At 41.8% G+C, this 16,516-nt stretch overlaps 1 protein-coding gene across 1 annotated transcript in view; it reads right to left on the bottom strand.

The window, feature by feature from the left end:
• XRCC4 (X-ray repair cross complementing 4) overlaps nucleotides 1-16,342 on the bottom strand; it is a 131,488-nt gene extending 115,146 nt beyond the window's left edge. The window contains exon 1 of the mRNA XM_054178238.1: nucleotides 16,328-16,342. The gene's annotated coding sequence lies outside the window, so the exon portion shown is untranslated. The remainder of the gene's footprint in view (nucleotides 1-16,327) is intronic.
• Between the last annotated feature and the right edge of the window lie 174 nt (nucleotides 16,343-16,516).

Below are 16,516 nucleotides of genomic sequence, written 5' to 3'. Positions count from 1 at the left end.
AAAGAACAGGTACTGCTCAAGACATCCTATATATACTCCAGTATATACTCCAGTACTCCTGAGTTTTCCTTACCATTTTAAATCTCCAGTATATAAAAGCTTTAAAAGCAACCTAGGTAATACCACATTTTCTAACATAAGGAAATAAGATACTATCTATATTTATGAATATTTCTAGAGATACATTTCACACACATTTATATTCTCTCAAGTTAATTTAAGATTCCATTAACTCCAGTTCAAGAGGAAGAACATTAAAATATCTGACAAAAACTTCAACTATTACTCAGTTAATCTAAGAACTACTACTGACCTAAAAAGGACTTCCTCTTTTATTTCTTTTCTTTTTGAGAACATGGTTGAAAAAAAAAAAAACAAGGCAACTGAACTTGAAGAAAACAACACAGCATCCTTTCTACTGCAACTCAAAATAAGACTCTTCATTCCCTCGGCTATAATATTTGTGTGACACCGAAAAAAAGATTCAGTAGTAACTGTCAGTGTTAAAGACAAATCTGAATACCAAAAACAAAAATTTTGAAACAGCTTAATTTCCTAATGAAATTCAGGAAGCAAACACATTTTTCTGTTGCATGCAACTCAAATTGTATCTAGTTGTTCTTTTATTCGATTTTGCTCTGTATTAAAAGTACAAGGATCACAATTTTCTCAGAAACAGAACTTTGTCTTGTAGATAAAGGAAACAAAAAAGTGGCATTGGCTATGAAGAAGTGACTGAATGACTTTGTAAGTTTCTGTAGATGGGTGAATGGCTCATCTTAAAAATTCAGTCTGGCATGACAACGTTTGAGCAAAAGATGGACCTCAAGATATTTGTAGTAAGTATTTGGTCCTCATGGACCTAACTGCAGAAGCAAGACTCACATGGCTAACATTTGTACTTCTTGCTTCCCACTGTTTTGTGGCAGCCACAAAAGGATTGGAAACATACACAAACTTTTTGAGCAATTGTCCAAAGAAAAGGGAAAAAAAGGCAGTCGTGAGCCTGACAGGCACCAGGGACCAATAGGATATGCAAGATCTGCCACAAAAGATCTGGAATCTATGATAAGGAACAACCATGTCAGACTCATTTACTACAGTCACCAGCTGAAAAATGAGGAGAAACAGAAGGAAGCAGACAGTCAACAACCTTTATAGTAGGAATCTTACTAACAAGCTTTGATCTTAATTGTAGCCTGCAGGCAAAGCCCACCCTGGTGTCTTTCATCCTCTGGAAGTCTCAGACCTAACCCACTACCAACTCAAGAAATCCAGGCTTGCCAAGCGTACTTATAAGCACCTCTATTATGAGACATTTTAAGCTATAACAAGATTTAAAGAAACATATATTAAACGCTCAAGTGGGCAATTATACTACTGCATACTACGCAAATAAGGGATTATGTGGATAGATCTGCACAAGGGAAAAATAGACAAACCTTTCTAGTTCAACCTTTCCAGTTCAACCTTTCCAATTAATTTCTCCCAACATTAACAGTTCAGTGTGCACATGCTGTCAAACCCTCATTTTCCAAAATCTGTGTCAGAAAAATCCCATGGTTTCCCTAGATAAATCAGGATATAGTAACTGAATGTTATAAACCTCTAAGAAAACAAGATCATGTCATACAACTGTAATATTCCCTTATGAGGAAGTTAATTTTAGTACTGAAGTCACTAAAAACTGTGTACAGGACTGAGCAAGGATCAAAGATGATGACCAGACGAGCTTCAAGTGGGCAGATCCAGGATGTAAAGTGAACTGGCGTGCCTAAGAGACACAGACTCACTACCTTAGCTGCCTCTGGAAGGTGCAAGTCCCAACAAATATTTTTAACTCTACTTTGGCCAGAGGTCACCCGGAATTTCCAAAGCCAGTGGCAGCATGGAGCCACACTTGCTTTGCCTTTCACATATAGAATGTTTCACACATAGAATAAACCAGGTTGGAAGAGACCTTCAAGATCATGGTGTCCAACCTATCATCCAACACCACCTAATCAACTAAACCATGGCACCAAGCATCCTGTCAAGCCTCACTCTGAACACCCCCAGCGACGGCGACCCCACCACCTCCTCGGGCAGCACATTCCAATGGGCAATCACTCTCTCTGTGTAAAACTTCCTCCCAACCTCCAGCCTAAACCTCCCCTGGCACAGCAGTTCTCCCCTTGAGAACTGCAACATTAGACTGTTTATAAAAATTAGAATTCAGTTTCTCAACAAAAATAATATTTATTTTTTTTTATATATAAAGATCCCCATAATCTCTCTGGAAAAAACAAACAAACCAACCAACCCACTAAAACAACTACATTTTGCACAAAAACAAATGTGTACAACTTTTAAGCCATATACAACCAGTAAGAACCAAGATTCTGCAATCCCTATAACCTAAGTTACATTTCCAAAAGTCTCCCTGTAGTTTTCAGTAACTTATTGCTACACATTTCAGTATAGGGAGCTGATGAATTTAAAAACAGAGAAACAAAACAAAACAAGCAAACAAAAAAAGGCAAGCAGTGTGTTTTAACCACCCTTTGCCCATCCAAAAGTACTCAGATACATATGTCTTTTTGATGTCTATTTGGATGATAGAGCAGCCTGGATGAGGTATCATCTGTTTTCCAAAACACTGCCTTATTTAGGATTGAGTATTATAAGGATATTCAAGACAAATCTGTCATACAGATTTCCTTTGTTTTCTATTCTTTAGTCCCTATATAGACCCACTCAGTGTGACATGTCTCTGTAAATGTTTGACTTAATGTCACTGAGCAATGGAATCCACTGAACAGCCTGCCCCTTAAAAAAAAAAAAGAAATAAAATCAAATAAATTCTGTACTATTGAATCCACAACAGCTCCATGGGCAAGAGCAACAAATCTGAAACAAGAATAAATGAAACAAAGAAGTCAGTGTCAGCTAGCTATGAATGGATGCAATTATATAGGTAGGATTTCTGAGGAGCTTTTGAAAAATTGAGCACAGTAACCTGGGAAAACAAGTTTCACCCAATGTAGCCACTTCAGTGGGACAAGGGTGGGTATAAATATGAAGGCTTACATATCTCTCCTCTCCTCCCACCTCTACACCCAAGCCTTTTCAAAGAGATGGATTATTTTAATTTCACATCCCTGTCAAATTAATAATAAAAAATAGGCCTAGACTCCAAATTGCTTTATCTTGCTAAACAGTTTCCTAAGGCATTTTCTTTGAAGAAAATTCCTGCATCACCCTGTCTTCACTTAACAAAAGTTTTGTTATGTTTTCCTTTCCATTTGCTATTTACACCTTGATAGAAAAAGCAATACTGATCTCTCTGGAAACAGAGAACTCACACTACTTCAACTTATTAATTTAAATGTTGTAATTCATTTTGTTTCATCTTGCCCCCACAGAAAAATATTTCACAAAACATTTTCAATGCACTGTGATGTTCCCTTTCAATGCACTTGAATTTCAGTTTTGCAGCACTTTATTCAGCCATGTTTATCACTTTTCATTGAAAATGAATTACTTTTTTGATGGACTAGGGTGAGAAATCAGAGTTTGCAGACAAGCAAAACAGACATTCATCCATATTCCTCTGTACTGAGCATTGATTTCAGCTGTTTCTACAGACAGGCACAGATTCAGTTTTGGTTCTGCCTTGACTGCCAAGACATGAGAGTCAAAGTAACAGGTAATAATGACAGATATATATACATAGGATTATATAATGCTGGCACCCCATGGTATAGCACCTTCAAATGACACAAGAAACCCATAGAAAAGTGAGGCACCACTTTGGTTTAGGGCTTATGACAATGCACATCGAACAAACCTAAACAGGAGAGAAGTACCGGTCCATGAATAACTGATGTGCCAGGATCTTAGCAAGAAGGGAGCCCATGGGACAAGTCTCACAATCACATCAAGCTCCAAGCAAACAAGCAGCTTTGTTTAAAAAAAAAACACAAAACAGATCAAAACACACACAAAAACCAACCACAACACACACAATAAAATAAATACGGACACATTTCCACTAAGCAAAGAGCAAATTCAGCAGCCACTGCATCCCAGGCAATCACATACCTATTAGCTGGTGCTCAAGCAATGGAAGGTCTACAAACCACACTTAGAAAAGAAAGAGAACATTAAGAGCTTCACAAGAGTCACTGGTACATTTTACATCTTAAATTTTATACAGATGAATATAAAGGTTTCCAAGACATACCAGCTTACCACTTTTCTAAGTCGTTTTCCTGACTCTTTAAAGTGATGATTTTTTTCTTGCCATGGGACAGGTGAAATAACAGAAGAAAAAAAAAAAACCCCAAACCACAAAAAAACAACCTTACTCTCAAAAAATTAAATCCTTACCCAAGATTCTTCATGCCAAGCAGGGGGTCTACTTAAGGAAGCTAGCTTTTCAATATTAATCTTCCTTCACAACTACTAAAAAACACTAGCTTGCACAGGAGTGAAAAGGACTTTGCAGACTAATATGAGGACACAGCAGGGGCATATTAGTGGAAAAATACCACCAGGACTTGAAATGAGACAGCAATTAGAAACTCATTAGGAAAATATAGCAAGAAAGTGCTTTGATATCACACCAGTTAGATGAGTTTTGAGATCTTAAAGTGCAATTATTACAAGGCAGGTAAGTGAAACATCAGTGTAGGTGTTTCACAAGTGTTGATTCAAGACTCAGTTACTGCTTTCCCAGGTAAGCCAAATCAGTCGGTATGCAATAATGACACAAAAAAAGATGGGGGTGGGGCAGAAATGGAACATAAGAGGAAAGTATTTTAAAAATAAGTCTCAGTTCTAAAGATATAAAATACAAATAAAAGTCTTAGATATAAGCAGGTCTTTGGCTTCACTGCACATTAGGTCACACTTCACCTTCACATAGCTGGGCTAGCCGGTTCTAAAATACAGAAGCAAAACAGAACCATCATTGCACTATCTGAAATTAAACACTGAACAAAACCAATGTGAGTATTGCATTAAAAAAATACCCATCCCTTTGTGCAGAAGAGTCAGTTCTTCACAGTTCCATCAAACAGTTTCCCCACAGCTTTAGACACATAGAATACATAGAATAGACCAGGTTGGAAGAGACCTTCAAGATCATCACGTCCAACCCATCAACCAATCCAACACCACCTAAACAACTAACCCATGGCACCAAGCACCCCATCAAGTCTTCTCCTGAAAACCTCCAATGATGGCGACTCCACCACCTCCCCAGGCAGCCCATTCCAATGGCCAATCACTCTCCCTGTATAGAACTTCTTCCTGACATCCAACCTAAACCTCCCCTGGTGCAGCCTGAGACTGTGTCCTCTTGTTCTGGTATTGGCTGCCTGGGAGAAGAGACCAACATCCGTCTGTCTACAACCTCCCTTCAGGCAGTTGTAGAGAGTGATAAGGTCACCCCTGAGTCTCCTCTTCTCCAGGCTAAGCAACCCCAGCTCCCTCAGCCTCTCCTCATAGGGCTTGTGTTCCAAACCCCTCACCAACTTTGTTGCTCTTCTCTGGACTCGTTCCAGCAAGTCAACATCCTTCCTAAACTGAGGGGCCCAGAATTGGACACAGTACTCGAGGTGTGGCCTAACCAGTGCAGTGTACAGGGGCAGAATGACCTCCCTACTCCTGCTGGCCACACTGTTCCTGATGCAGGCCAGGATGCCTGTAACCCAACTGCACTTTCCTCCTGTTCAACGTTGCATTTACTTGTTTTGTATCATCCAGTTCCAAAATCACAACACAAAGCTTGAATTAAGAGTATACACTAAAAAAAAATTCTTCCTCTGCCTCATTTAACATCTTTATTGATGATCTGGATGAGGGCATTGAGTCCATCATCAGTAAATTTGCTGACGACACCAAGCTGGGGGCAGGAGTTGATCTGCTGGAGGGTAGAGAGGCTCTGCAGAGGGACTCCCACAGACTGGACAGATGGGCAGAATCCAACAGCATGAGATTTAACACATCCAAGTGCTGGGTTCTGCACATTGGCCACAGCAACCCCATGCAGAGCAACAGGCCGGGGACAGTGGCTGGAGAGCAGCCAGGCAGAGAGGGACCTGGGGGTGCTGGTTGATGGTAGGCTGATCATGAGCCTGCAGTGTGCCCAGGCAGCCAAGAGGGCCAATGGCATCCTGGCCTGCATCAGGAACAGTGTGGCTAGCAGGAGCAGGGAGGTCATTCTGCCCCTCTACTTAGCACTGTTTAGGCCACACCTCGAGTCCTGTGTCCAGTTCTGGGCCCCTCAGTTTAGGAAGGATGTTGACTTGCTGGAGGAGTGTGTCCAGAGAAGGGCAATGAAGTTGGTGAGGGGTTTGGAACACAAGCCCTATGAGGAGAGGCTGAGGGAGCTGGGGTTGCTTAGCCTGGAGAAGAGGAGACTCAGGGGTGACCTTATTGCTCTCTACAACTACCTCAAAAGAGGTTGTAGCCAGGAGAGGGTTGGTCTCTTCTCCCAGGCAGCCAACACCAGAACAAGAGGACACAGTCTCAGGCTGCACCAGGCGGGGTTTAGGCTGGAGGTTAGGAAGAAGTTCTACACAGAGAGAGTGATTGCCCATTGGAATGGGCTGCCCGGGGACGTGGTGGAGTCATCATCATTGGAGGTGTTCAGGAAGAGACTTGATGGGGTGCTTGGTGCCATGGTTTAGTTGTTTAGGTGGGTTGGATTGTTTGATGGGTTGGATGCGATGATCTTGAAGGTCTCTTCCAACCTGGTCTATTCTATTCTATTCTTTAAAGAAGACTAAAAACCAAATTTAAAAAAATCTATTTCTAGGTCAGTCAAGGTCAAAAAAACACATCCCTAGAACAAAGAAGATTCAAGAGGATTATAAACATGAAGTACAGTTTTCACCTATATACTTCTCTGACCAAGGCAGAGAGTTAAAAAACAACCTTCTAAGATCACCTTCAGGAGGTAAAAAAATGTAAGTCAAACAGGACTATTACCAAGACATACATAAGAACACTTCAGGGAGTTCCTAGCCTCTTATCTCCAAAAATAATTATCCTCCAGGACAGCAACGTCTAGTTTTCACTGAAATTAATATTTCTTCCCAATCTCCATAATGCCTATTGCCACTGCATTCCATACACTGTAAATTAAGTTTCACAGATAGAGAAATGTTATAGAAGCCCACACCATACAGCTCCATGCCTTCAACTATTATCTATCCTTCTCTCACTGAGTCAGTCAACACAAATATCTCCGGAGGTTTTTGTGAAGTTTCCACCACAAGCTTGACACAGCTGACAGCACTGGGAAAGCCCCATGCTCCCTCCTTCCTTTCCAGCTACTGTGCTGAAAAGGGTGGCCTCCTAGATCCTTTTGTAGACTTGTAAATGAACATGCCCTTCATATTCATTTGAATCATTCAGATAAACAAACAATCAGAAACAAACAAACAAACAACACAAATGCAGCTTGTGATAGGCTATATAGCCCCACTCTTCCTCTAATTGCATTAATTGTTCCATCCCAGGATAACAAGCAATTTGGCTGATTTCCAGATCAACCACACAAAAAAAGGCTCTCAGTCTCTTCACTCTTAAATCATGTAAGATCAGTCTCCCCTTTTTACTATTTATTTTTAAATCTCTGCTCTGTCAGCTTTGTTGGAGGACACTCTTTCCCAAAAAGCTTACCTAAAAATTTGCAATGTAGAAATTTGCAATGTAGAAATATTCCAGTATTTCTCCAAATTTTGGATGTTTGGGGCTTTCTCTTTTTAATTACTAGTATACCTGAGAAGACAGTAACAGCAGAAGCCCTTACTTAGACACATGAACAATAAAATTTATTTCAGCTTGGAACTTTTCCTGTAAAATATCTTCTACACATTGATTATATTTTTCTGTGTCAGATTAGCAAACAACAGTAATTTGTCTAGTAATTCTCTTCTGAATTTCACATTAGCTTGCAGCAGCATAGTGCCAGACATAATCCAGTAGGTCTATTGTACCTTGACATATTTTGGACAGCAGTGCCCATTATTACATTATCTGATGCTGGGTTCCACTAATAGTCTTCAAATTCACAAAAAGCCTTTTCCCACCTTTCCTTTCTCATTTGGAGGTGGGGAAGACTAAAATCCACAAAGACATTCCAGTTGCAGTCAGTAGGAGGTAAAAGAAATTGGTTTTTAACCCAGGAAAGGGACACTTTCAAAACTCATCTGAACTAAAATAGAGTAGAGTAGAGTAGAGTAGAGTAGAGTAGAGTAGAGTAGAGTAGAGTAGAGTAGAATAGGTTGGAAGAGACCTTCAAGATCATTGTGTCCAACCTATCATCCAACACCACCTAATCAACTAAACCATGCAACCAAGCACCCCATCAAGTCTCTTCCTGAACACCTCCAATGATGGTGACTCCACCACCTTCCTGGGCAGCACATTCCAATGGACAATCACTCTCTCTATGAAGAACTTCCTCCTAACCTCCAGCCTAAACCTCCCCTGTGTCCTCTTGTTCTGGTGCTGGTTGCCTGGGAGAAGAGACCAACCTCTGCCTGTCTACAACCTCCCTTCAGGTAGTTGTAGAGAGCAAGGAGGTCTCCCCTGAGTCTCCTCTTGTCCAGGCTAAGCTACCCAGCTCCCTCAGCCTCTCCTCATAGGGCTTGTGTTCCAAGCCCCTCACCAACTTGATTGCCCTTCTCTGGACACACTCCAGCAAGTCAACATCCTTCCTAAACTGAGGGGCCCAGAACTGGACACAGGACTTGAGGTGTGGCCTAAACAGTGCTAAGTACAGGGGCAGAATGACCTCCCTGCTCCTGCTAGCCACACTGTTCCTGATGCAGGCCAGGATGCCATTGGCCCTCTTGGCTGCCTGGGCACACTGCAGGCTCATGTTCAGCCTACCATTGACCAGCACCCCCAGGTCCCTCTCTACCTGGCTGCTCTCCAGCCACTCTGTCCCCAGCCTGTTGCTCTGCATGGGGTTGCTGTGGCCAATGTGCAGAACCCGGCACCTGGATGTGTTCAATCTCATGCCGTTGGATTCTGCCCATCTGTCCAGCCTGTCGAGGTCCCTCTGCAAAGCCTCTCTACTCTCCACCTGCCAAACATGTTCCTGTGCAACATGCTTTAGGCAAATGCACTTCAGCCAGGGCAGGGCGGGGGTCCCTTCCAGTTCCTACCCATGCTGTGTGACACAGCTCAAGTCAGCAGAGGGACCAGGGATGGAACTACCACAAACCCCTACTCCTGAGCGCAGACATTTTCATTTCATGAACTGTTTAATGGTATTTCACAATAGTTTTCTAAACGTTAGTTCAGACCATAATGTAAATATGTATGCACGTTGTTTTACATGTTCCCCACCATAACAGCATGATCCACATATTTTTTGCCAAATATAACAGTGAAGAAATCACAGCTGCATCCTATTAACCTGGAAGACATAAATAATGGTTTGAGAGATGGAAAACCTCACCCTAAACGCCCAGCTTCCACTTCTTTTCAAGGCTGTGTGGTGCTTTTTCATTTGGGGCTCCTGAGTTCTAACCAAACCACTTAAAAACATTCTCTACCTACTGCTAAGCCATAGGTGACAAGAGGTAAGGATTAAAATTTCTCATCTTTAAGTGGCACTGAAAGATAGCAAGGACCTCAGAAACAGGCACTGAGACAAAACAGCAGTGATCCTGTAAAGGCTCACTGCACAGAGATAAGCATGTAATTTGTCATACAGCAGTGCCAACAGGTGCTATAGTAAACCATTTTAAATTACCTCACCCACACTGAAATTTCAGGGTTTTTTGTCAAAGCAGACCACTGTAAGCTATCCATCAGTCTTGCAAACCTGCTGGCAAGAGAAGAAACCAGCAGCAACGACAGGGGGATTTTGCATGTCAGGAGAGGGGCTAAGGTCACTTGTGTCATTTACAGCGTAAGGATGCCTACAGCAAGGCCATGACACCATTTTTTTTTAACTTTTTAATTATTGTTTTGTTTTAAACAAGCAGGAGTGCCTTGATAAATTGTGTCATAACTCTGGCATCAGCCCAGTTAGTTGTATATAGAATAGAATAGAATAAACCAGGTTGGAAGAGACCTTCAAGATCATCACGTCCAACCCAGATGACTCTATCTGGGTTTTTATTTTCTTTATAAACAGTATTTAATAGAAAAGCTTTGTTTCGCAAGTTTTCAGTAATGACATAGATGTAATGGCTATAGTCCAGATAAATACCTGAAATGAACCTGGTTAAATGCTGAGGCAATTTTGAAAACCCTTACACATCTTTGTATGCCCTAACAGTGTCTAAAATCTAACTTGCTAGGTTCAGTTGTTTCATACTTCATCTACAACTATATGACCATCACCGTGTAGATGCAAGATGCTGATACTCTGCCCATTTCACTCTGAATATAAAAATAACTCCTGAAGTGCCTGTAATGCCACAGCTTCCTAGAGCAAATAGCTTTAAACACTCTGCATAGCAGCAATTCAGAAATGTGGAGCACAGAAAGTAATAGGCAAATGATTTCTCTCCATAGCATGGATAACATAGCCATCATAGAGTCATCGAATAGTAGGGGTTGAAAAGAGATCTCCAGAGATCACCTAGTCCAACTGCCCTGCAAATGCAGGTTCACCTAGATCAGGTCACACAGCAACACATCCAGGTAGGTTTCAAAAGTCTCCAGAGAAGGAGACTCCAAAACCAATCTGAACAGCCTCTTCCAGTGCTCATCACCCTCAAAGTAAACAAGTAGGGTGGGTTGGAAATTCCCCCCAAACATTAAATTTGCCAGACCACCTCAGTTGGAAGAAAATGAAAGCTGTATTTACAAGCAAAACTACAATCTACAATGAAAGCCAATGAACATGTACATAATATACAGTACTTACAATATTTACAGGTATTTACAATTAATGAACAGCACAAGGAACCCTCTGATCAAAGACCAGGGGAAGCTAATAGCTTCTCCCTTTCCTGCCTCCTCTCCTACCCCCCTGTACACAAAAGGGACAAGGGACAAAGCAGAGAAGTTAATACCAGTCACAACAAAAGCAATGCAGCCAAGTTAGTATCTCCCAGCCTGAAGAAGCGAGAAGGGAGAAATTATTTACTAGACTAATTCTTATGGTAGATAACTCTCCAAAGGGATTATTTAGAGCTATAATTGTTTTCCATTTTACACCAGTGATTTATTTACATTTTACCACTTTTCTGTTCAAGATCACACAGCAATTGCAGAAATTCTAAGGTATAGGAATTCCCACTGTTTTATGAACATTCCTTACCACGCATCACTGGACACTAAGTTTCTATAAAACATGTGGTTACATTCTGGGTTAAAGCATCCTTCCCAAGCTGCAGAATAGCTGCAGCCTCTGAGTGTTTTACAGATACTCTGGACCATCCTACTAGAGTGAGTGTAGTGTGTACTTTTGCTAGGTAACGGAGGGAGGTGGGAAACACAGAGAGAAGCCTACCTGAAATACAGAGCTCTTTGCAAAAGGACATTAGCAAACAAAATGCCATGTCCTATTACCATTGCCAGCATACAGAACATTACCTACTCATTGTGTTTTAATGAATAAAGCATATCCCTCATGTTCCACCACCTCTTTATTCCAGTGGGAGAGCTAAACAAATTTGTAGCTGTAGCAGCTATGCAAGTAAGTTCTTATGCATTCATGCTTCTAGTTGAAGATAGTAGGAACAACAGAAGTAGACATGAGGTAAGAGCCAAAAAAGAGCATTATCAGATTTTGCCAACCATATACAAACTATCATATCTCAAAAAAAAAAGTATTTTTTTATTTGCTGTTATTATCAGCTCATATATATACACACATGCACATTTCTTGTGCACAAAAACTTACTCTTACAGATGGAGCAGTCATGTCATCTATTTGTGATATTTTTAAACTATCTCCTCCAACCTTCCTACTTTCCTACTTCTTATGAATGCTGAGACACAGGGAAGCTAAATAGCCAACCACCCACATGCAACTGACATTGTTATTTTACAATTCTTCTCCTATCTGAAAGTGAACTAGAAGCTAACTCTCTGACACTACCTCTGTTACCATTCATTATACAGAAAACCTCCTTGGTGTGCTCCTCTGCTTAAACACTCAACAGTATGCAGTCTTTTCACAAATCATATTACTAAAAGCATTTATTTACTAAACCCCCTTTAGAAAAAAAACCCCAAACACAGAAAACCAGCATTCAACATATGGTTTTATTTTACCACTAGAATAGAATAGGATAGGATAGAATAGACCAGACCAGGTTGGAAAAGACCTTTGAGATCATCAAGGCCAACCTATCATCTCATCAACTAAACCATGGCAACAAGTGCCTCATCCAGAGAAGAATGTGAAGAATGTCGTCCAGAGAAGAGCAACAAAGTTGGTGAGGGGCTTGGAACACAAGCCCTGTGAGGAGAGGCTGAGGGAGCTGGGATTGCTTAGCCTGGAGAGAAGGAGACTCAGGGGTGACCTTATTGCTGTCTACAACTACCTGAAGGGAGGTTGTAGACAGGCAAAGGTTGGTCTCTTCTCCCAGGCAACCAGCACCAGAACAAGAGGACACAGTCTCAGGCTGCACCAGGAGAGGTTTAGGCTGGAGGTTAGGAGGAAGATTTACACAGAGAGAGTGACTGCCCATTGGAATGGGCTGCCTGAGGAGGTGGTGGAGTTGCCATCACTGGAGGTGTTCAGGAGGAGACTTCATAGGGTGCTTGGTTGCATGGTTTAGTTGGTTAGGTGGTGTTGGATGATAGGTTGGACGCAATGATCTTGAAGGTCTCTTCCAACCTGGTCTAATCTATTCTATTCATCCAGTCTCTTCCTAAACACCTCCAGTTATGGCAACTCCACCCCCCGCCCTGGGCAGCCCATTCCAATGGCAAATCTCTCTTCTGTGAAGAACTTCTTCCTAACATCCAGCCTAAACCTCCCCTGGAGCAGCTTGAGACTGTGTCCTCTTGTTCTGGTGCTGGTTGCCTGGGAGAGGAGACCAACCCCCACCTGGCTACAACCTCCCTCCATATTACTATATGGATCAATATAACTCTTGGAATTTCTTTTTTATTTTGACATTTCAATAGAAAGGAATTCATATCCAGCCAACTCCTGTAGATACTACCAACTGAGCTATCTCAAAGGCTTGTAGCTGGTTTTCTGTGACAATGTAATAATTAAGAGCAAAAAAAAATACAAGAGGAACTGGGGTACCACCATCAGAAATACCATATTTCAACCAATATCCTATGTGTATCACAGCTGCATCTCACAAGACATTGATAGACATTGTATCTTTTAAATTATATTACTATGTTACTATGATCATTCATGATCAAGTGGCATTTTTCCCACAAGAGCACATTATACAACTGAAAGCACTTTTAATATAGCACATAATCAATGAAAATTCTTCTGAAGTTGAGACTGTTGGGAATTTCACTTTAAATTGCTAGGGCAGATTAAACGCATTTTTGCAAAATTTTATGTGTGAGCTTACCAGAAAATATAAAAGTAGATATCAGTATATAAAAATTGCCATATAGGACATGCTTGCAAGCAAAACTAATTAGAAAAGCTAGCTGACCAACTAGAAGCAGGCTTGACTACAATGTGACAGAGAACTGACAGCTGCAGCCTTCTCTGCAGTTACAGAAGCAATTTTTCAATTTCAGTAACTAATTCACATTGAGAAACCAAAAGTAAAACTAAAAAGGAAAACCAAACTAGTTGTTGGGGTTTTTTTATCTCACAGTTACTAACAACGTGCCCAGAGAAGGGCAGCAAGGCTGGTGAGAGGCCTTGAGCAGAAGCCCTATGAGGAGAGGCTGAGGGAGCTGGGGTTGTTTAGCCTGGAGAAGAGAAGGATCAGGGGTGACCTCATTGCCCTCTACAACTACCTGAAAGGTGCTTGTAGCCAGGAAGGGGTTGGTCTCTTCTCCCAGGCAACCAGCACCAGAACAAGGGGACACAGTCTCAAGCTGCGCCAGGGGAAGTTTAGGCTCGAGGTGAGGAGAAAGTTCTTCACCGAGTCATTCATCATTGGAATGTTGGAATGTGCTGCCCGGGGAGGTGGTGGAGTCACCATCCCTGGAGGTCTTCAAGAGGAGACTGGACATAGCACTTGGTGCCACAGGCTAGTCATGAGGTTTGTGGTGACACTAAAGTTTGAAATGTTTGTTGGTTATATTTGTAACTCTCTTCACTTCAGACATCTACTTCATGTGACATCAATCCCATCCTTCAACATCAGGTCATAGTAGATAATAAGGCTGAGTTCAGAACTGTTGTTCTGCATTTTAATTGAGTTCCATTTTTCATCCATAACCTCAATATGTGAATTAAAACAACAACAACAAACTGATCTCAGTAACAAAATAGGGGTAAGAAGTAAAAACCACTATGACAAAATGACCACACATCTTGCTGATTAGCTATTAAATCAATGGCCAAATCTGCAAACAAATGAACCTTCAGTATTACTAGACTTACAAAGTCTCAATAAAAATAAGAACCTATTATGTCTCAAATACACAGAGTAAAAAAAAAACACAAAAACAGCTCTAAAAGAAAATCCATATTAATTCATTTTGTTGATTATAACTCAAAATTGTAGTTGTTGTAGTTACTACTGCAAATTAAGTCTTCTTTAGAAGATACTAACAACATTTTAAGTTGATTATGTAAATTTGTTTCAGATGCCTTAAAATACTTCACTTTAGAAGGATAATGCCTTGATTCCACCACACTAACGTGTTCTATACACATACTCCCATCAACCTGCAACCTCCTACAGCAGCTTCTAGAAGTATGCCAATTGTTATCCCTTCTTCTTATGGAAGGATGAAAAAGGTGTTTCCCCTTAACAAGGGAAAACACAAAACCTGTCCCACACTCAAGACAAGCAATTTGGCCACAGTACTGGCAGATACAGAATGAGACACCTCAAAACAAAGCCGTCATCTTGGACATTAGGAAGAAGTTCTTTACTATGAGAATGGTGGAAGACTGGAATAGGTTACCCAGGGAAGGTGGTAGAGGCCTCATCCCTAGAGACACTCAAGGTCAGGCTTGACTGAACAACTCGATCTAGTGGGGCATGTCTCCACTTACTGCAGAACAGTTGGACTGGATGACTTTAAAGATCCCTTCCAACTCAGAGCATCCTATGATTCCACAATCTTTCAAAGGGTTAATGCTTTTCACATTCTGTAAGATTAAGCATACTCTAAAAAAAGGAGGAACAGATTGTTCACAGAACTTCATAACAGAGGTTTGCCATGACAGCAGTATTCAGATACCTTGCTCTAAATACCAAATAATCACGATGTTCTTCCACAGAACTGTCAGAACATATGCAGCCTTCACATTACTGAAGTCCTTCACAGATGAAAGGTAATTTCTTAAAGAAATAACTGTCTCCTAGTTTGAAAAAATAAATGCACATCTTTTTCATGTTAAAGAAAAATTAAGACCTATCCTTTTGGTATGCCTTGATGGTAGAGCAGGCACTGCCAAAAACAGCTGCCAAATGCAAGAGCCACCACAAGTTTTAGCTGTACAGGGCTCACTTATGTGCACGTGTAAGAAGCCAGCCATGTGCAACATTAAGTTTTCTAAAAAATTTTGCGTCTTCAGTTATGGAAAAGTATGCTGTGGCCACTATAAGGATATATGCTATCTTTACCCAATGTTTTTCAACATGATGTATTGAAAACTCTGCAAGGAGACTACAGTACACACTCTGCTTCCCCACCTCAACTGCATCCTGAAAGGAGGAAGCCTACATTTTCCTCAAGGAAAAACAGGACTTTGACTTTAATAAGTCGCTCTTTTTTGTTTGTTTGTTAAGTGCCTCGTAAAGACTTTTTGTTTGGTTGGTTTTAAATTATTCTTAACGTTACATTATCAAAGGGCTCACTTCCCCTTCCCCGTCCCCGCCACTGGGAGGGAGGGAGGGAGGGAGGGAGTGAGACAGGGCCGTGGCCCTCCACCTTGCTCAGCGACCCCTACACACCTTCCCCGCAGGGAAATCATGGCCAGGGCCTGGACGGGGGCACGGGTAACAGGAGCCCGCGCGTCAACTGCTGGAAACGGACAGCAGGAATTAAAAAAACCCACACTTATCGCGAACAGACGAGGACCGAAGGGCCGCGCTGCCCTAGGCTTAGCACCAGCAACACAGTGGCGGCTACGCGCTCGGGGGAGCGGGATTGGGCCCCACCGCCCGCTCTGAGGGACCTGGGTGTGACAAAGGCACACAGACCCGAGCGCACTGCCAGCAGCTCACAACTTCACACCCGGCAACCCTACCGGCGGTCACCCCTATTCACGGGGGGGGGGGGGCGGGGCACTCCGACCTACCTCCTCCAGCGGCTTCAGCCTGCCCGAAAAAGCCGCGCTTCCGGCGGCCGCGCGACAGCCAATGAAAGAGGAGTTCGCCTGTCCGTCCCGCCTCCGTCCTTCTGTTTTCTCCAATCGCAATTTCTGACATCGTCAGCT

This window comes from Dryobates pubescens, chromosome Z (genome assembly GCF_014839835.1).
Source record: "Dryobates pubescens isolate bDryPub1 chromosome Z, bDryPub1.pri, whole genome shotgun sequence".
Taxonomy (NCBI): domain Eukaryota; kingdom Metazoa; phylum Chordata; class Aves; order Piciformes; family Picidae; genus Dryobates; species Dryobates pubescens.
The sequence above is the reverse complement of the archived record's forward strand: the minus strand, read 5'-3'. Positions and strand labels throughout refer to the sequence as shown.